Source organism: Pteropus medius, unplaced genomic scaffold (assembly GCF_902729225.1).
Source record: "Pteropus medius unplaced genomic scaffold, Ma_sr-lr_union100, whole genome shotgun sequence".
NCBI classification, from domain to species: domain Eukaryota; kingdom Metazoa; phylum Chordata; class Mammalia; order Chiroptera; family Pteropodidae; genus Pteropus; species Pteropus medius.
In genome coordinates, this window is record NW_024349800.1 from 64,703,548 (window position 1) to 64,726,276 (window position 22,729).

Below are 22,729 nucleotides of genomic sequence, written 5' to 3' on the forward strand. Positions count from 1 at the left end.
AGTACACAAAAGTTTTTTTCAGTGTACTTTTTTGGGCTCCATACCAGTTCACTTAGCCAGTTGTTAGTTGTAATCCCACATTGCTAGATTACAACAGTTAGGTTCTTCTTACTGCTCCCAGTGTCTAGCTACCAATAATTTTACTGCTTCTTACAGCTTTTCTGTCTTTCACAAATTTTCTATTCACGAAACCTTGCTGAACTTTATATTCTGTTATCTTTTTATTCTTTCACTTTCCACTACCCTGATCTGGTTTGCGTACTCCCTGTGTTTTCCATTGTTATAAAAGCAACAGTAAGATTTAAGTTTTCAATAAATAGATTTGTTAAAATACTTAAAAATTATTCAAGAAATAGAAACTGGCATATCTTTAGCCAGATTGCCTTGGTTCAACCCAGCTCTGCCACTTGCGGGTCAGGTTATTTAACCTCTTTCTTTAATATCTGAAGAATGAGCATCATAGTAGTACATAGGTAGTATTACATAGTGGTTTTAGAGTGAGGGTTCTGGCATTGGGTTCAAATCTTTGATCTGTCACTTATTTGCTGTCTGATCTTGGTCAAATTTACCTAACCTTTCTAAATCTCAATTTGCTCTTCTGTAGGCCAAGGATAATGATAACACCTGCCTCTTGAGATTGTTGTAGGAATATAATATAAATGTAAAACATTTAGCACAGTGCCAGGCACACCTTAAGTGTGAAATACATTATAGATATTCTTAGGAAAAACAGCAGGGTCAAAATCAATAAACTGGAACTCAGATATATAAAACAATGTAGCTTTCTAACTTTTCTATGACTTGCTTAATATTGCTCCTGCTATTAAGGGGGCAGAAGTAAAATGAATTTTCTCATCTGGATCCAGTTTTTCCACGGTTTCAGATGGTGTTGATTTTGTTATTCCTACATTCCTTCGGCTGTGTTCCACATTTTCATTTCATTCCTTCCTTCCTTTCTTCATTCATCTTCATTCATTTCATTTCCTTCCTTCCTTCATACAACTTCATTTCCTTCCTTCGGCTATTCTTCCTTCTTCCCCTTCCTTCTCCCTACATTCTCCTTCTTATTTGTAGCCATTACACTTCCTTCCTTCTTCTCCTCCTCTTCCTCCTCCTCTTCTTCTTCCTCTTCCTCCTCGTCCTCCTCTTTCTCCTCCTCTTCTTCCTCTCTCCTCTCCCAACCAACCCCCGTCCCCTTTCTTTTTTTTCTTTCATAAATAGACAGTCTTGGAAGATTCCTCTCTCTACTATATTCCCCTTGATCACCCTTCTTTCCTTCTCTTTCTCTGTTCTTGGTACTTTTGGGCACAGAGAGAAGCATACATGACCTCCTAGAAGCAGGAGAGATTTCTATCCTAGCATCTTCATCTGCTGGTTCCTACTGAACTGTGATGTGTGACTCATGCCACCTCATCTTTGAGTGTCTGCTTCTGTCCTTTTTGCATCTGCCGTTGATGCCTTTGTGTCTGCTGTAGCTTGTAGCCTGTTTTCCAGTCAAGGGAAATGCAAGGTGGTTATTGCTCTTGGGAAAGTTCTCTATCATATCCCACTGATGACTAAGCTCCCACTTGATGTTTACTGATGTTGGTGACCTTATGTGACCCAGCAAAATCATTCCACTCACCACTCTTCTATCCCATGGTGGTGTTTACTCGAGTTATTGTTTTCACTCTGCTATGTGTTGGCACAGTGGACCTGTAAACCATTCTTTTATCAAAATTCCAAATGGAAAATGAGATTTGAATCTTTTCTTTGCTTTTGGCATGACTCAAACTATCTGGGGTATTTTTATTGCACCTTTCCCAAAGTTTGACTGTGATGTAGGGGCAGAATCGAGGACTTCTCTTGATGACTCTCTTTCCCCTCCTTCAGCTTCTTTCCCTAGTGCCCAAAGGGCTTTTTACTTTTCCTCTGTAGGACATGGGAATACCCTCTTTTCTTTCCTGATCCAGTTGGCCATACTCGACTTGCTATATGAAGGGTATTAAATACCTTTGTTAGAGTTTGTTTACTCAACAAACAAACAAACAAACAAGCAAACAAACAAACAAACTTAGCTTCCAAATCTTCTCTGTTTTTGTGTTTCACAATTCTGGTTTGAAGATCAAAACTGAGTAATACTTCTCTTTTTCCTCAAAATGATGAATACCATTGATTAGGCAGGATAACACAACATATGGGGAATGAAATTTCTATCAGTTTAATGTTTCAAAAATGTTATCTTTATTATTTCTATTCGTTATAGAAAGGGATCATGACATGTAGAAAAATAATTATTAGTAATTCTATCTCCAAGAAATAATCGTTGTTAATAACATTTTCTAGCTGGGTGCTATTTGGGTGACCGAGAGCAAGTTACTTTACTACCTGATCCTCACTTTTCCTCCTCTGTTAAATGAGAATAATTCCTCCTTTCACAGAGGGTTCTTTTAATTCAAGATGGCATTTTTATCAGAGAGGAAATGATTATATATAATTCTGATTTTGTTCCTGTCATAATATTCTATTATTCTAATTTATATATCTTCATAGTATATTTTAATATTTGGTAAAATAAATATTATACATCTTTTATGATCTTATTACATATCTTTTAAAGTAATTTCTGCAAAATATAACTTGTTTCTCCTTTCAAATAAGCATCGGAATTATTGTGTTAACTTTTTAAACATTTCATTAAAAATGCCTTAATGTTTATGGTATTAAACATTCTAATAAACAGGTCTCTTTTCTGGGCCTCCATAAAGTTTGGTAGTTTTCCTTATATAAGGTGTTTCACTTTTCTTGCTAAGATGTTTCATAAGCATTTTATGTTTCTGATGGTTGTATAAAATAAGGCTTTTTCCCTGTTAAATTTCTGATCTTATTACTAGTGGCATGTAGGAAAAAATTGTTGATTTTTGTATATTTTTAAACAAGTTACCTTACTGACTTCTGCTAGTGAATTTTCATTTGATTTACTTAGGTTTTCCATTTAGAGAAGCATTATTTGAAAATAGAGATTAATTTGTCTTCATGTTTCTAAAATGTATCAATTAAAAAAATTCTTAAGTCCTTTATTGCATTGGCTAGAACTTCTAGAAAAGTGTCAAGTAATAATGAGCACACTGCTCTTTTTTCTGAGTTTAATGGGAATGGTCTCTAGTATTTTATCATTAACTATAATATTAGCTATTTATATGCAATAACTACTTTCTAATAGATTAAGGAGGTTTTCTTCTAGTATCAAGAAGCTTTTGTATTTAATGTTGAATTTATTTTAATTATTTTTTAATCTTTGCATTTATTAAAATCATTATTTTTTAATCTTCTGAGGTATTGAAGTGACTAATTAATTGACTGGTATATTTAACATGCTACTGGATTAGCATGTTATTTATATTAATAGGGAGATTAGTTTGTGATTTTCTTCTTTGTGCTCTATTTGTTAGAGTATTGCTGGTTTGGGAAAATGAATTGGGAAGTGTGCCATCTTTTTCTATGCTTTGGAACAGTTTAAATTATATGTGAATTATCTTTTCTTAAAGCTCCATTGGAACTCACCAGTAAGACATGGTACAGTGTTTGGAGTTATTCCCCAGGCAAAAATTTCCATTTCTTCCATGGTTATTGATATCTAAATGAACTACTTTCTCAAGTCATTTTTGGAAGTTTATGTGTTTTTAGACAATCATGTGTTTCATCCTTATTTTCAAAATTTTAAGCTTAGAGTGGTGCATTTAAATTTTTTATACCATTATAAAGTATTCCTATATCAGTAAATAAAGCCTTTTAATGATTTGAAATGTTTTCTGTTGTTTAAATCTGCAAGGTGTATGTCCATTTTATTTTTTTAATTTATTTATTTTTTAAATGTATTTTTATTGTGGTGACATTGATTAAAGAAATCTAGTAAGGTTCAGGTGTACAATTCAACAGTAAGGCATATATATATTGTGTTGTGTGTTCACCACCCATAATTAGATTTCTTTCTGTCACCACATATTTGACTCCTTTTAGCCCATCTACCTCCCGTCTCCTCCCACCCTCTGGTAACCCCACTAATCCATTGTCCATGTCCATGAGTCTCTGTTTGTTTGTCCTGTTTGTCTGTTGCTTTTAGGTTTATATCCCACATATAGGTGATATCATGTGGTTTTCAACTTTTCCTGTTTAGCTTATTTCTCTTAGCATGATTATCTTGAGGTCCATCCAGGTTGTTGCAAATGGCAGTATTTCATCTCTTCTTATGGCTGAGTCATATTCCATTGTATATATGTGCCACAGCTTCTTTAGCCAATCATCTATTGTAGGACACTTTGGTTGCTAACACGTCCTGGCCACTGTGAATAATGCTGCTGTGAACATCGGTGTGCAAATATCTTTTCGGATATGGATTTTCAAGTCTTTTGGGTAAATACCCAGTAGAGGGATTGCTGGATCATATGGTAGATCAATTCTTAGTTTTTTGAAGAAACTCCATACTGTTTTCCATAGTGGCTGTACCAATTTGCAGTCCCAGCAGCAATGTATGAGGTTTCCTTTTTCTCTGCATCCTCTCCAACACTTGTTATTACTTGTTTTGTTGATAACAGCTATTCTAACAGTGTGAGGTGGTACCTCATTGTGGTTTTGATTTGCATTTCCTTAATAGCTAGTGATGATGAGCATCTTCTTATGTGTTTGTTGGCCAATTGTATGTCTTCTTGGGGGAAGTATCTGTTCAGGTCCTCTGCCCATTTTTTCATTAGACTGTTTTTTTTGTTGTTGTTGTTGTTGAGGTGTATGAGTTCTTTGTATATTTTGGATATTAGGCCCTTATCGGAGGCATTGCTTGCAAATATATTTTCCCATTCGGATGGTTGTCTCTTTACCTTGTCGATGGTTTCTTTTGCTGTGCAGAATTTTTTAGTTTGATATAGTCCCATTCAGTTTTTTTTTTTGCTTTTATTTCCCTTGCCTTTGAGGTCAAATTCATAAAATCCTCTTTAAGTCCAAGGTCCATGAGTTTAGTTCTTATGTTTTCTTCTATTTAATTTATTGTTTCAGGTCTTATGAACAGGTCTTTAATCTATTTTGAGTTAATTTTGGTGTGTGGTGAGAGACAACAGTCTAGTTTCATTCTTTTGCAGGTGGCTTTCCAGTTTTCCCAGCACCATTTATTGAAGAGGCTTTCCTTTCTCCACTGTATACTTTTAGCTCTTTGGTCAAAAATTATTTGTCCATATAAACATGGGTTTACTTCTGGACTCTTGATTCTGTTCCACTGGTCTGTGTGTCTGTTTTTCTGCCAATACTGTGCCGTTTTGATTATTGTCTCTTTGTAATTTGAAGTCGGGCACAGTGATGCCTCCAGCCTCGTTCTTTTTTCTCAGGATGGCTTTGGCGATTTGGGGTCTTTTGTGCTTCCATACAAATCTGATGATTTTTTGTTCTAGTTCTTTAAAAAAATGCTGATGGGATTTTGATGAGGATTGCATTAAATCTGTATAATGCTTTAGGTAATAAGGTCATTTAAACTATGTTGATTCTTCCAATCCAAGAACAGGGAATATCTTTCCGTTTCTTTATATCTTCTTCAATTTCTTTTAATAGGGTCTTATAGTTTTCGTTATATAGGTCCTTTACATGTTTCATTAAATTTATTTCTAGATATTTTATTCTTTTTGTTGCAATTGCAAAAGAAATGATTTTTTTCCACTTTTTCTGACGATTCATTGTTAGAGTATAAGAACGCTGTGGATTTTGAACATTGATTTTTTATCCAGAAACTTTACTGTATTTGCTTATTGTTTCTAGTAGTGTTCTTGTCTTTAGGAGTCTTTAGGGTTTTCTACATAGAGAATCATGTCATCCATAAATAGAGACAATTTGACTTCTTCGTTTCCTATTTGGATGCCTTTTATATCTTTCTCTTGCCTGTGCCCTCATTAAGACCTCCAATGTTATATTGAATAACAGTGGCGATAGCAGATGGCCTTGTCTTGTTCCTGATCTTAGAGGAAAGATTTTTAGTTTTCACCATTAAGGATAATGTGGGCTGAGGGTTTGTCATATATGGCCTTTATTATATTAAGATACATTCCTTCTATACTGATTTTGTGAAGTGTTTCGATCATAAATGAATGCTGTATCTTTTCAAAGGCTTTTCCTGCATCTATTCATATGATCATATGATTCTTATTTTTAAATTTGTTTATATAGTGTATCGCATTAATTGATTTGCGTATGTTGAACAATCCTTTTGCCCCTGAGATGAAGCTCACTTGATTGTGGTGTATAATCTTTTTACTATGTTGCTATATTTGGTTTGCTAGTATTTTATTTAGGATTTTTGCATCTGTGTTAATGGTTTGTATTTTTCTTTTTTAGTGTTATCTTTACCAGATTTTTGTATCAGGGTAATGCTGAGCTAATAAAATGAGTTAGGAAGTATTGCTTCTTCAGTTTTTTGAAAACATTTGAGCATAAACAGATATTAAATCATCTTTGACTATTTGGTAGAATTCACTAGAGAAGCCATCCGGTCCTGGACTTTTACTTTTTGGGAGATTTTTGATGGTCGTTTTAATTTCCTTACTGTTGATTGGTCTATTTAAAATTTCCAGTTCTTTGTGATTCAGTCTAGGAAAGTTGTATATTTCTAAGAACTTGTCCATTTCTTCTAGGTTATTGAATTTGGTGGCATATAGTCTTTCATAACATTCTTGTATGATCCTTTGTATTTTCATGGTATCCGTTATGGCTTCTCTTTTATTTCTGATTTTGTCTTTTCTCTTTTTTCTTTAGTGAGTCTAGCAGGAATTTGTCAATTTTATTGATCTTTTCAAAGAACCAGCTCTTTGTGTTGCATTACTTTTTTCTATTTTTGTTCTCAATTTCACTTAATTCTGCTCTAATTTTTATTATTTCCTTCCTTTTGCTGATGTTGGGCTTCATTTGTTCTTTTTCTAGTTTTTTAAGACATAATTTAGGTCGTTTATTTGGGATTTTTCTTGTTTCGTGAGATAGACCTGTAATGACATGAACTTTCCTCTTATTATCACTTTTGCTGTGTCCCAAAAGCTTTGATATGTTGTATTTTCATTCTTAATTGTTTCTATGTATCTCTTGATCTCTTCATTATTTCTTCTTTGACCCAGTTGTTCTTTAGTAGCATATTGTTTAATCTCCACATATTTGTGGTTTTTCCTGCTTCTTTTTGCAGTTGATCTCCAGTTTCAAAGCATTATGATCAGAGAATATGCTTGGTATGATTGCAATCTTCTTAAATTTGTTGAGGTTAGTTTTGTGTCCCAGCGTATGGTGTATCCTTGAGAATGTTCATGTGCACTAGAGAAGAATGTCTTATTTGGTGTTTTGGGGGATGAAAGTCTCTATAAATGTTGATTCTGTTCAGTTTAAAACATTTTTTTAATGTATGTGTATGCATTAGTTATATATGAGCTTAAAAAGTATATTTTAATAGTAGTCTAAAAATGATAGACATCTCTCTGCCCTCCTTCAGCTTTTGTTATTTGAACATTCCTATGTTATCATAGTTTATAATATTTACATTCTGTTTTCCAACAATAATCTCCATAGTTCTGTTTGTTTTGGCTAGTAGTATAGTTAAGTGGATTCAGTAGTTTTCATCATTCTGTTTTTAAGAGTTTTTACTATTTATCTCTTCTTTAGCTGAAGTTGGCCTTCTGTATTTTTAAAAGAAGGGCTCATTGGGACTATATCCCCTGAGATTGTTGTAATAGTTGGATTTTATTTTATTTTTTATTTTTTTGTTTTTTTTCCCTCCAGCTTTATTGAAATATAATAGACAATCAGTTGCTTGTATTTACATTGTACAATTCCATAAGTTTTGTTTTCAATTATAGTTGGCATACAATAATATACCAGTTTCAGTTGTACAGCATAGTGATCAGAGATCCACATAACTCACAAAGCTATTACCCTACTAAATTTAGTACCCCTCTTCTTGCTTACATGTTACATTATTAACCATCTTCTCCATGCTACACTCCACATCTCTGTATCTACTCTGCAACTATCCATTTGTACCTCTTAATCCCTTTGCCTTTTTTCATCCCCCAAAGCTGACTGCCATCTAGTAGTCCTCAAAATATTCTCTATCTATGAGTTTATTTTCGCTTTTGTTTTTGTTATTTATTCTGTTCTTTAGATTCAAAATATATGTAAACTCATGTGATATTTGTCTTTTTCTACTTTTTAGGTCCATCAAAGCAATATCTTTTTCCATCCCCTCCCTTTTAGTCTGTGTGTCTCTTTTAATCTGAAGTGAGCCTCTTGTAGGTAGCATATGTAGGGGTCTTGTTTTCTTATCCATTCAGCCACTCTATCTTTTGGTTTGAGCACTTAATTCTTTTCCATCTGAGGTACTTGTTGATAGGAATGTAGTTATTACCATTAGTTATTCATGTTTTCGATACATGCTTTTTCTTCTTAAAGAAGTCCCTCCAAGGTTTCCTGTGATGCTGGCTTGGTGTTGATAAATTCCCTTAGCTTGTTTTTGTCTTGGAAGCTCTTTGTCTGTCCTTCAACTCTGCTGGATAAAGTATTCTTGGTTGTAGATCCTGGGTTTTCATTATGTTGCATATTTTGTGCCAAACCCTATGTCTTGCATAGTTTCTTTTGAGAAATCAGCTGCCAGTCTTATGGGTGCTTCCTCGATGGCAACTAATTGCTTTTCTCTTTCTGCTTTTAAGATTCAATCTTTGTATTTAACCTTTGGCATTTTGCTTATGATGTTTCTTGGTGTGGGCCTCTTTGGGTTCCTGGTTTCTGGGACTCTCTGAGCTTCCTGGGGTTTTATGTCTATTTCCTTCACCAGGTTAGGGAAGTTTTCCATCATTATTTCTTCAAATATATATTTAACTTCTTGTTCTCTCTCTTCTGGTACCCATATAATATGAATATTTTTACATTTAATAGTGTTCTATAGGCTCCTTAAATTATTATTATAGTCTTGGCTTCTTTTCTCTTGCTAGTTTGATTGAGTGTTCTTGGTTTCCCTATCCTCTGTATAGGTCATTTGCTCCTCTTCTTTATTCACTCTGTTTATTCCATTTAATATACTTTTCATCTCAGATAATGTGTTCTTCATTTCTGACTGGTTCCCTTTTATAATTTCCATTTCTATTTTTATGTTGTTTTTTTTTTTATCTCTTTGTTAAAGTTCTCACTGAATTCATCTACACTTCCCATTAGTTCATTGAGCATTTTTGTAATCAGTGTTTTGAACTCAGCATCTGTCAGATTCCTTGACTCCATTATTCCTGGATCTCTGTTCTGTTTTCTCATATGATTTCTGCTTTTTTTGTCTTCTCATTTTGGCTGCCTTTCTATGTACTGAGCAAAACTCTTAAGTCTCTTCAGTCTCCCAGTCTTATTAGTGTGGCTTTGTGAAGTAGGTATCCAGTGGCACAGTCCTGAGAGGAGTTTAGCTGCAGGTCAAGTTTAGCCCCAGCCTGTTATCCTCTGAGGTAACCTATTACGATCCAGATGCTGTGCTTATAGTTGCCTCAAGAAACCATACCAGAAACAGAGGCCAGCTGCCTCCAGTGTGTGTCCTGGTGCTGCTCAGCAAGGGGCACCTGATTCCCAGAGGATATACCGGAGTGGGGCCCTGAGTTGGGGGAGGTAGAGTTTCAGGGAATCTTCTGGGCGGAGCAACCTCTGTCATCCAGTTTGATGTCTCAGCTATGGCGAAGCTATGTCCGCGCACTGGGTGGAGGGAGGGCTCAACAGAGGGTCAATGGATAATGACAGCACTTCTGTACAGAGGAATTCTTGCCTCCGGCCCTCACTCTGACAACTCAGCGTCCCCCTGTAAGTCCCTGGTGCTCCCTGCACAGCCTACCAGCACTGGCGCTCAGAGTGAGCAGGTCCATCACCATAGAAATCCGCTTGTGGACATGGCCCCTTTAAGAGGCATCCGCAGCTGTCAGATGCCACTGCCGTGGCCTCCATCCCACTCAGCTGCTCAGGACTGGGCAGCCTTGTGTCCTCGTCCTATCCTACCCCCTCTTGTTGCAGGGCGATTTCTTATTCTCTCCCTAGTTGTATGGCTTGTTCATCTAGATTCCAGGCAATTTTCATTGCTCCTGCTCCTTATTTCTGTCACAACTTTGATTTGGTCACCAGAGGGATGAATAGTGCCTCTATCATCTACGCCATTTTTTTTGTCCTGTCGTAATAGTTGGATTAGAAAAAATGGTTGAAGCCATAAATAACCTGAGATTTATTTGATATGTGGTATGAGGTGAGAATACAAATTAACTTCTAACCTCCAGTAAGGTATGTTATCTAGTCAAACATTTTGCTTATTACTTCTTTAACCTTCTGAAAGATGAAATTGTCCAAGGGCAAATTGAGAATTAATATATGCTTTCCTTTGAGGAAACTGACACTTTACACAGAAAGATATGTGTTCAATGAATTTGAAGGTTTAGGAGAGAAAGAAGTTCAACTAATTAACTACCTTTAGACCTATGTTGGGAAGAAAAGGATATTGGGGCTAGAAGAGGTCTTACAAATTGAAGGAAAATTGAAGAATCAAGGGAACAGTGCCTGAGATAAAAAAGGCATTTCATACTTTCTTGTTTACTGAATTAGTGAGTGAATTCAAGGTTTCTGGGAAGTATAATGAGAGTGAGGCTATAAGAAATATAGAAGTTAACGAGTCTGTGGTTAGAAAGTGTGAGATATCAGTTGAGTGATAAGATTCAAGGCAAAGTAGGTTGTCAAAATACATTAGATGCGAAGATCACTTTTACTTAGAAAAATCACCAGAAGGTTCGAGGTTTTAATTGATTTGGATGTGGTATCTAAATTCTTTTTGGGCAATAGAAGAATTTTGGGAGAAGATGAAGACTTAGCCAGCTACCTAATTATTTAATGAATGTGGGGAAACAATCAACTCTTTGAGGTAGATCCAATATTCTACTTATTTTATAAACTAGAAAAGGAAGCAGGAAGATGTTAAGTAATTTGCCTATGGCCATACATTAATAAATGCCGGAGTCAAGATTCAGATCTAGGCAGTTAGACTCTCACGTGTGTGTTCTGAACATTTTGCAGCCTCTGCCTGTGTGTGTGTGTGTGTGTGTGTGTGTGTGTGTGTGTGTGTGTGTGTGTGATTTTTGATGTTGTTCCTGTGTGTGAATTCAACTCTAGCATTGTAGAACAGAGGCAGAGCAGCATGAAACTCCTAGATTTTGTCACATCAACCAGAGCTGTCCTATGGGGGCAGCTCAGAGAGCTCTTGAGTCTATTTTGTATGTATGTTTTGGAAGGAGACTTTTCTTATCCATAGTCACCCTCATCTCTCAAGACCAAGCTGGATCACAAGGGGAGGCGACTGACATTAAAGAAAAAAAACTCTTAGGCATTTCAGAAACCATGATATTTCTTTAAAATATACTGAACAATTTATCCATTTGTTTAATAAACATTTCTGTCTTATACTTAGCATAACAAGGGGCTTTCAAGGAAAAATCCCTAAACAAGAGAAATTCAAAATTTAGTTGGGGGAAATAAGTTAATGTAAAGTAGGTTTCACTCTATATCCATCTTATTTACTTTGGTCTCTCAGGTTACAAAGCTATGGATAAACTGAGGGAATTTTAGATCTTTCCCAATTAAAAAAAAACAAAAACAAAAACAAAAACAAAAACAAAAAAACTTCTCCACCCACAGTATATCACCAGGCTCTTTATTATGCTATGTTCTTGGTCTGACTTGGGAAGATTGAGTTCTGAGAAAGATTGTATTGAATAAGTAGAGAAACTGAAACTTTTTTCCCCTCTAAATCTTTGTGGAATCCTTTTATTGTAAAAGTGATTCATACATTTAGCTCTAATATAAATGCCAGCAGTGTTTTATGAATCATCTTATTCAAAAATGAGAGCAAACAAGGGAAGGACTGCACACTAAGTCTCATGAAAGACGAGCCCTTCTGTACACTCTCTGGGATGCTTTCCCTCTAGGTTGCTCCCCTTGAGCCTCCCCTTTATGTCACTGAATCCCACTCTTCTAGTCTCTTTTTAGGTATCACTTCTTCTGGGAAGCTTTCTCTGAATTCTCAACCCTAAGGAATGTGACTCTGTTTCCCCCAGCACCCTTTTGTAGCAGGTATCACACGGCGTTACAGTAGCTTGATACTTCTCTCTAGACAGCCGTTTGTATGAGGCCGGGGACCACAGCTGTCTTAACACTGTATCCCCATCTCAAAGCCTGAGTTGTAAATAAGTGTTCATTGCATGAATGATTCTTGGAACAGAACCTTGTTTTTCCTATAGTTGCTTCAATATTTCCTCAGTTGGGATCTTTTAGGTTTTCAGTATGTGTCATTTTCATAATCAAAAAAAGAAGGGAAATCAAAAACAAGGTGATTAGTGGTGGCATGTAAATTTTTTGGAAGACCCAGGCTTCTTCATTCTTATATTATTTTTCTGTTCCCTACGTTATAATGTCACCTCCATGTCCCTCCTCTCTCACCGAGAAAACAGTAGATATAAAGAAGTGTCAACAGTTATTCTCATTGTAAACACAGAATTTTGGCCTATTACCTCCTTTTTCATAGATGATCATGGTGCTAACTGTTTTATTTTGTTTCTTCCTTCTCTTGGCTTTCAGAAGATTCATTAATTTGTTGATTAAATTTTAAAATGTGCTGTGTCCCTTTTCTATGTATACTACCACTTACGTTCTGTTTTATGACATGTTCTAGAGACATAGAGATGCAGCATCGTTCATTTGGCAAATATCAATTGGATGCTGCTAAGGGCCTGGGCCTGCTTCAGGAACTCGGGATGAATAAAATGGTTCCAAAGATGGTGCTGGAGTCATGGCTTTGTGTCTCTGTAGAGTGCACCTTCTCTACTATGGAGGGAAAGAGGAGAACAGAGAAACCAGGGGTGGGGAGCAAGAAGTGGGGAGGAGTTAAAGAGAGAGAAGGAGTGAGAGAGGAAGAGAGAGAGAGAGAGAGAGAGAGAGAGAGAGAATGAATGAATATGATTGAGAGGAATTGAGTATTGGGGACCATCCCCTTGTGCTCTGTATGATGCCTTAATATATATTTACTCATCCAGGGGAGGGCTTTGAATTAATGGTAACTTTTTTTATAACTCAGATTTGCAAATTTACTTACCTCAGCCACTGTAGGTCAAATATAAGTTAATTTTCACTTATATTGGAAATAATGTGAAAGAACTAGAACTAAGTTCTTGAAGTTATGAAAATTTCAACATTTATACATTCATATCTTAAGGAATTATTTATCTGGTTAATTTCATACATTGTTATGGTCTTTACAATCTCTTTATCATGCAAATAAACCACTCTTCGATTAGTAATGGGATGCATATTAATTATAGAGATGAGGTTTCTGAATCTCTTTCTTGTATAAACCCAGAACTGTCAGGGAGAACCCCAAGAACAAAACCAGAACATCTAGGTATAATGCGACCAAGGCTGTAGACAAGGTGACGGGAATCACCTAACAATCTTGAGAAGCATAGCCACACACATTTTGTCTTCTATATGACATGTTAAATTTGATAACTATTTTTCAAATTAATATGTTTTTCTGAAGATACCTTACACAAAACCTTTTTTTTCTAAGTTGGTAAAAGAGTTAATTTAAGGAGCCCAATGAATTCATATTTAATATAAAGTACATTTCATCATCATATGTTGTCCTGTCTTTGGTTCTTACTCCTCAAGCACTTATTCTGGTAGTAGATTCTAGAATTTCTTAAGAAACTGTGAAGCTTTGACACATAAATGTTTTAATATAAATCTTCCTTGGAAACAAAAAGAAAAACCTGATCTCTTTTCTCAAGATGCTCACAGTCTATCAAAGATGATATTTTAAAAATACATGATTTTTTTTCTATTATAAAGCAAATATAAAAATACTGTGGAAACATCATTCTTTCTGGGATAATCAGAGCAAGCATCACAGAAGAAATGAAATACAAATTGTTTTGAATGGTGAATAGGAGTTTTTGATGGGCGGAAGGAGGGGCAGAAAGAACATGTAGAGAGGCACAGAGGCATGAAAAACTGTGATGTACTTGAAGATGTCTTTGAATTGTGTGTGAAGAAAATATTATCTCTTCAACTTTAGCCATCATCTATATACTGATGATTTCCAAATTGAATATATTCCTTCCAGACCTCACTTCTGAATTCCAAAGTCCTATTCCATCTATAGAATACCTCTATTTTGCTATTTGTACAGAAACCTCAACCTCATGTTTTTATCTCTGCCCCTTCTACTCTGAATTCTACATGCCTTTATCGATAACTTTTTATTGTTTTTTTTAAAATTTATATTCCAGTGTTTGTTGTTGCAAATATTTGTTGTTGCAAGTATATATTTATATATAGCCTTCTTTTTTTGTTACCTAAGAGGTTGTATACTATATAATGCAACCTGCTTTTCTTCTTTAATGATATATCCTGGAGACTAGATCATCACATTGCAGAAAGTTCCTCTTATTCCTTTTTATGGCTGCATTGTATTTTCTTGAGAGGATGGATCATAATTTATTTCACTGGTTATCTATTGATACATTTGGTTTGTTTTCCAATCTTTTGCTATTACAAACAGTGCTCCAATGAATAATCTGCGCAGTCATTTCATATTTTTCCTGGTATCTTTGAGAATGCTGGGTCAAAAGGTAAATATATATGTAAATTTTCTAGATATTGTCAAATTCCCTCCATAGGGATATACTATTTTGAATTCCTATCAGCAGTGCTGGAGAATATCAGTTTCTCCACACCCTCATTAATATTGTATGTTTTTAAACTTTTGAATTTTTGCCACCTTGATAGATGTGAAATGGCCTCTCAGTGTAGTTTAAATGTGTATTTCTTTTTCTGTGGTTAAGGGCCATTTTCATTTCTTCTGCTGAATTGCCTACCCATATCTTTTGCTAATTTTTCTATTGGGACTTTTTCTTTTTAATTTTTAAGAGCTCTTTATGTAATAGGTCTATTAGTTTATTGTCTAGAATATAAGTTGCGAGTGTTTTTTTTTTTCTCCATCATTTATCTTTTAACTTGGCTTCTGTTTTTTGTGGGGGGACATGTAAAATGTTTTATTTTGTATATAGTCTGATTTAATCTAGATTTTAAGTTATCATTTTGGACAAAGAGAAAAGATAGAGTCCTTTATTCTATATATTGTAAATGTCTTCACAGTGTTTGGTTTATTTTTTCACGCTCTTAGTGGTATCTTTTCATAAGTAGTTTCTGATTTTAATGTATTAAACCTGGTATACCAGTTTGTTTCCTTATGCTTAGTGCCTTTAGAATTCAGTTTAAGAAAATGTATTCCACCTTGAAGTCATGCAAATATATTCTTATATCATCTTCAACAGTCCAAGAACTATTTATTACTATGTTAATCAAACTATGGACTAAGGAGTTGTGCTAGTTTTAAACTGTTTTTTACTTGCCCATAATGAGACTAGTATAGAAATTGAGAGTAAGCATTCCGAAACTTTTATAGTAATGTGGCATTAATGTGGCATGCAGGTATGGGACTAGTGGACTCATCTTGTTGATAGTTCTGCTGTGGTCTATCTTATGTGGTGAGTCAGGTATCACAAGCTGTGTACTATTCATGCATGGGATCTTGAAAGTTTAGATATATATATTTTTAAAAATGGCTCTTTACTACAATAGTATGAGAAGCATGGGATCTTGAAAATTTAGATATATATGTTTTTAAAAATGGCTCTTTACTACAATAGTGTGAGAAGTACTCTTTGAGAAGCTCTGTTATATATGATGGAACATGTGCACACTCTCAATACAGATATACCATGCAATGTTAATTACATTGTCTATTTATTGCTATTAGGGAAACTAACTTTTGTATGTTAAGCTTGTGTTAGGTCACTTAAATTTTTTAGAGTTAGCCTCTTGGTTTTTTCCTAAGAGAATGATAAAATAACCAGGTACAGTTACTTCTTTTCCTTTCTGACATGTACGGCCAGTACACTGTTGAATAGAAGTAGTGACAGACATTTATGTTTTCTTCCTGATATTAGTAAGAAATGTTTGTTATGTTTTATACATTAGGTGATGTTTGCTGTAGTTTTCTGGTAGATAAATTTACTCACGTTATACGAATTTTATTCTATTCCAGTTTACTAGTTTTTCCTTCAGCTGCCAGTGAATTTGTATTTCAATTCTACCAAGTTTTTTGTTTTAAGCTAGTTGTTGGCAAACTATGGCTTAGAGGTCTAATATGGTTCATCAGGTTTTTTTTGGGGGGGGGTCCCATGATCTGAGAATGTTTTTGCATTTTTAAAAAGAGGTAGGGAAATCAAAATAAGAATATTTCTTTATATGTGAAAACTACATGAAATTCAAATTTTGGTGTCCACAAATTTTTATTAGAACATAACCATCCTTATTCATTCACATGTCATCTATAGCTGATTTCACATACAATGGCAGAGTTGAACAGTTGTAACAGAGACAAATGGCCTGCAAAGCCTAAAACATTTAATATTTAGCCCTTTACAAAAAAAGTTAGATGACCCCTGTTTCAGACCATCATGGCAATCATATGTTATTCTCTTTTACCCCACTATGGTATCAGGTGGGATGCTTTCAGCCACAAGTAACAGAGATTATGGCCCAAACTTGCTTAAAGAATAAGAACATTTATTAACACTCATAGATAAGCGCTAGGCATGATATAATCATTCTTTATGTCTGATTCTTTTGGCTTTGCATCCTGTATTAACTGTCTTTGCTCTTAAGTGTTTTCCCTGCCTAGACAGATTCTTTTCAATTCGATTTTTTTTAGTCTCTAAAATAAGCCAAAATTCTCTAACAATATAAGCTGAGTTATTGGTGGATATTGGTACCTAGGGATTTTGTATATGCAGGCTTTAGCAAATGTAGTTGAAGAACAGGTTAATCTGATTTCCAACCACATAATCAAGCGGATGGACACTATTGGTGCCATAAGCAATGGTCAAGTCCCAGGCATCAATGACACCCACCTTGAGATCTTAGAAAATATCCTTCATGGTAAGATACTGAATATAACCATGGAAGTCTCCAAACCTCTGCATATCTATGTGCATCTCCCTGATGTTTTCTGTCGTAAGGATCACTTTAGTGGCTGGGTTTCTTAGGAATAGTCATTCAATAGCTTTTTGGACACTAATGGCCCTGCGAATAAAAATGTCAATGGGAAGGGTCGGAAGTGCTGGCCAAGGATGATGATGATGGCTGTGTCTTTATCACTTGATATCTGGTCAATTATCCAAAGGATATAATTCTCATCTATCACAGAGTAGAGCTGGTAAGTGATAAATGGATAGCTATGTGTTTTTTTCATTGAATCTGTACATGTCTTTCTGCATCCAGAAGCAAAAGTTTCTTAAAAATTCCAGTGTCATAAAGATCAAAAAATTTTAGTGCTTATAAAAAAAATCTTGTAACTAGAAGGCAATGATTGATATTTTTTTATTTTATTTTTTACTCTCCCTAAGGTTTGTTATGTTTTCTCAAAACAAAGTAGGTATTTCTTTTCTCAATAAACACAGCATGGCTACCTATTTCACAGTATAATCATACTCATTTTCACTATATAAACTCAAATTTACATGGACACAGAAATGGCAAGTTCTTGGAAAAGCTAATGGATAGAGTTAGCACTACTGTGGTCAAAACTGGATCTTTTAGGCATTTGGCTAAACTGTAATTACACAATTAAAACTGGAAAGAAAAATAAATGATAACATTTTATATTATCAAATGCTCTATTTCTTTGGCAGTATTCATTATGTGCGATTTCAAACTTTAAAAAACATGGAATGCTTCATGAATTTGCATGTTGTCCTTGCACAGGGGTCATGCTAATCTTCTCTGTATTATTCCAGTTTTAGTATGTGTGCTGCTGAAGTGAGCACTGATTAATATTGTTTAAGTGAATATCCTGTCATTTAAAATACTCGCCCACCTAGATTATTTCTTATTGGAACATTTCTACCCTCTAGGGTACGGTACCTACCTATTCATATGTGTGAAATGTCAATCAAAATGTAAAGTTTTCATTGGAATTTAAAAAGAGCAATATTTTTATGAAAGAGAGAATAAAATATGTTCTAAATTAAAAGGCTCCAATTTAGAAAGCTAAACAAAGTTGAAAACAAAATAGCCAAAATGAGAGAATAGAGACCTCATTAAAAGTATTTTAAAATCAACCTGGATTTGTAAAAGAATATCTATAAAATAAATACACATTTTTTACAATTTTGGATACGTAGTAGATCCATTGATGCAGCGTAGAGTCTCCCAGCAGGTAAATGAGCTTTCCTTTCAAACAGCCACTTTTCTTAATTGTATTTAACTGAATCTGGTTACAAAACATTGTAATCCACCTTCTTTCCAAAGTATAACCACCAGAGACAGGAATCTTCATTCCAACGTGGCATTTCTCTCTCTTCTTTTCACTCGCTACTAACAGATGCTTGTGGTAAGTGATTTTATTGGCATAAATTAAATATCCAGTCTTCTTTCTTTGTTCTTTCCTTTCTTGATCTCTTTCCCTCTTCCTCTAACTCCTATTTCTTGGTCCCTTTTCTTCCTGGTACTATTCTTTGATCACCAGTTTTGTTATAGGCATTTCTACCTTTTTTTTTTTTTTTCGAGAGATTTTGATTCATCTGGACTCCTCCTTGTTCATTTTCTCTCAGATCTGGTCATTGGTTTAGTCTTGAAGTTCTCTCATTTCTTTGTCATTCTTTTTGATTCTGTGGTGACTCAGGCTTTTGTGAATATTAGTGGTCTGCTAGTTGATGTCTTTGTATCAAATCATTAACCTTTGTTCCATTAATGAAGCAGTAATCTTATTTTTCTATGAATTTTTTCATAGGAATATTTTAAAGTTAAAAAAAGATTTAAATATGATATGTCCACATTTTTAAAACTCTCTTGTAGCTAGCTAGCTGTGGATAGTAGAAAATACCTGGCTTGAATTAAAATTTAAATAGGATTTTGCTAAAAGTGACACAAAACAGACAACACAAACCAATATTCTGAGATTTCCCAGTAAGTCCCATTAGAATTATAGGCTCTGTTGGCACATGATCTGCCTTCCAAGTAATTTCAGGTAGCAATGCACCAAAAGTTTTGTTATGGCATCAGATTTCTTACCTGTCATATTTCCTTGTCACTCACTATGCCACTCCCCACCACTGCACCGATGCCTCGTGTTTTAGGTTTTGTTATATCAGCACTTCTGTACTGATATCACATCCTGTATTAGACAGGAAGCAAGTAATAATGACCTAAAATATAAATGTATCCCTCATACAAAAGTCCTAGAGTGAGCAGGCCAGGGCTAATACAGTGTTGGATGTTGTCAGAGACTCCAGCTCCTTCTATTGTATTGTTCTGCCATTCTTTTTTTTTTCTTGGAGGGGAGGGGTAATGATTTTAGCTTTATTTTTTTACAGCTGTATTGTGGTATGACTGATATGCAGAAACTGCACATATTTAATACATACAGTCTCATGAGTTCGAACATATGTATACACCATGATACCATCACCATAGTCCATGATACCATCACCACAGTCAAGGTGCCGTTCTTTTTTTTTTCTCCCCTCTTTAAATTCTCTACCCGTCCCCACTTCTACCCCTGACCCATGGATGTTGCTGTTTCCCCTTAAGAAATGGATCTCTGAAGGCAGGGCATCCCCTCCCACATGCTTGCAGTGTGCACCTGGGGACTGGCGCACCCAGGGGGCCCGGAGCACCCAGGTATGGTCCATGGCTCCACCTGGGACACAAACCCAGGAGCTTCTGCATGCAAAGCAGACATGCTAACCACTACACTATGGAGCCACCCTGGTGCTGTTCTTAATATGACTTCAATCTCATGTGCTAACATGGCTCTTTCATCTTTCACCATTATATCTTCAGATCAGCCAGTAAGAAGGAGAGAAAAGCGAGGAGAGAAATGGAAGGGGAGAGCAAGTTGTTTTACTATTAAAGGTGTGACCTAGGAGTTTTCTAAATTACTTCCACTCAAAATCCTGGCAAAAATCTAGTCACGGCCACAGCTAGCTAGCTACAAGAGAGGTTGTGGTCTTTAGTTTGGTGACTGTGGTCCCAGCTAAAATTATGGTGTTCTGTTACTAAAAAGGAGGAATGGATAGTGGGAGACCACCCACAGTCTCTGCTTCACTTTCCATAGGCCTTTTAGTCTCTGCCTATGTCTATAGAATAGTCATCAACATGATTGTACTGTGTTTGTAACTTGTGGACAAAGCTGCAAGGTGGTGCTGGCGGCCGAATTGGAATATTCTTGAATAGCTATTACCTGGAATAGCTAAGTCCTATTAATTTGGCTTGTTAAAAAAGAGAGTTTTCATAATTCTATGATTACGTTGGAATTTCACTGTGACATGGTTGGGTTTCTATGGAAGCATGATAGCATTTGCACCATGGATGGCCGAATACTATAATCCTAGAAACTTTAAATCCATGCTTATTAAATATTCCCATCCTAATAACGTTCAGGCATACTTCAGTGAGAAAATAGCCTTGAGTTTATTATTGTAAACCATATTTTGTCTAATATTTATGTGTCAGAGTATTCATTTTGCCAAGTGTCAAACTAAATGCTCTATAAGATTATTACAAATATACAACAAATTCTCTGATGATTAGTCATGGATTTTCATTTTACTTAATTTTAGAATAGGCTTGAGTATTTTTAACAGTATGTTGTTAATAAGATTAAGATTCCATTATATTTATTGATTACTTTAGAGATTGTGATAGGCAGACTAATGGCTTCCCAAAGATACCCACTCCTAATCTCTGAGACCTGTGATTATGTTATCTTCAGTGGCAAAAGAGACTTTCCAGATGTGATTAAGCATGTGGATTTTGAAATGGGAGATTATCCTGGATTATCTAGGTGGGATCAATTTAAATCTCATAAGTCCTTAAAAATATAAGAGGGCAACAGAAGAGTGGATCAGAAAGGTGTGACTCAAAAACTAAACCCACTAATGTAGCTTTGAAGATGGAGAATGGGGGTAACCTCTAGAAGCCAAAAAAGGCAAGGAAATGGATTCTCCAAGAGCCTCCAGGAAGGAATGCAGCTCTGCTACATTTCTTGATTTTAGCCCAGTGAGACAGATGTTTGACTACTGAACTAAAGAACTATAAGATGATGCATTTTTGTTTTATGTCATTTGATTGACATCTTTTTAATATCAGGTCATCACTTCCAGAAACAACAGTGTTTTTCTATTTATATAATTTATATTTTACATCCCTTAGTAACATTTAAAGTTGTTTTTATATAGATCTTGCGTATTTTGTTTAATTGTGAATTAACTTTAAATCCACAAAGGGGATTGTATCACTCTCTTTTGTGATTGGTTTTTGTAGCTTTTGAAACCTTACTGAGTAAACTCTAAAATCGTCAGCATGGTACTTGAGAACCTCCATGCTTTAATTTCTTTCTTTCTTTCTAACCTCATCCTTTGCTACATTCTACCAAGTGCTCTCACTCCATTGGCTAATTTTGCTAATGACCAGAGTTATCAGATAAAGAATACAGGATACCAAATTAAATTTGAATTGTTTCTAACAAGGAAAAATTCTTTAGTTTAAGCACTTCCTGTGAAATATTTTCCCTTTATCTCATGTAATATGCATTAAGCAATTAGAAATTTCTCAGATTTAACTGCTACCCTGTATTATTTGCTAAACCTGGCAACCCTACTCACAATCTTTATGAGTTTCACTTTCACCTCATTCTCTGTCTACAGATATTTTTCAGGGCTAAGTCAAATACCAAATTTAATGTAAGCCCTTTTGCCTTTTTACTTTCTTTATAGAATTGATAAGTTGAATGTCTTTCAGATTGCAACCTTGCTTCATTTGCCCATTATGCCTCATTTTTATTACAACTTCAATAAATAGTTGCTGAATAAATGAATAAATATTAGGCAATAAATCATTAGTTGAAGTAAATCACAAAATGTTATTGGTAAACTCAGATAGGCTTTATAGAAAGTTATTTTAAAGCTAAGTATAAACATTATTCTTTCATAAGTAACATGGCTTTGTGTTTGCCACTAATACATTTTTAATACAATAGAAACTCCATGTATAATTGCTGTGTGCATCAACTAAAGTCAGGAAGTTATGCCAACAGAGAATAACCCAACCAAAATATTTCTACTCCAGAGTTGTGGGTATCCATCAAAGACAGTTGCACAGTACTCTCAACAGAATCACAGACTCCAGGAGATGTACTCCCAGGTCTAAATATGAATGTAGGATACTAATAATTTCCCCCTTTGGATAATTTGGGATAATATCTGTTATAAAAAGAGTTTGAAGTCATTTCTTTGAATTTATTTCTCTCTTTAAAATCCAAGGTGATTATACCATAAACACCTGCTAGGAAATGTGCTCCTGGAAAACTATGATTAATTACAATGTTGATACTGATAAACTTTCCTCTGCATAAGAATGCCTCTTAGAAGACTCGTCCCAAATACTACCTACCACAGGATAGAGCAGACTTACTGCTACATTGAGAGACATCAATGCGTTTAAGATGTTTTATCATTTCAACTCCAATATTGGACCTTCAAAAAATAAGACAACAAATTAGCCTGCATGTCTGTCCACACAATACAGGTAATAGAAGTCACCTGCTTGTGAA

At 35.1% G+C, this 22,729-nt stretch overlaps 1 non-coding gene and 1 pseudogene across 1 annotated transcript; both read right to left on the reverse strand.

Annotated features, from left to right (window-relative positions):
* Positions 1–16,827: 16,827 nt before the first annotated feature.
* On the reverse strand, positions 16,828–19,808 carry LOC120621561 (NXPE family member 1-like; annotated as a pseudogene).
* On the reverse strand, positions 17,836–17,942 carry LOC120622180 (U6 spliceosomal RNA). Its single transcript, XR_005658438.1, has one exon. It is a non-coding gene; the product is annotated as a U6 spliceosomal RNA (small nuclear RNA).
* Positions 19,809–22,729: the final 2,921 nt, after the last annotated feature.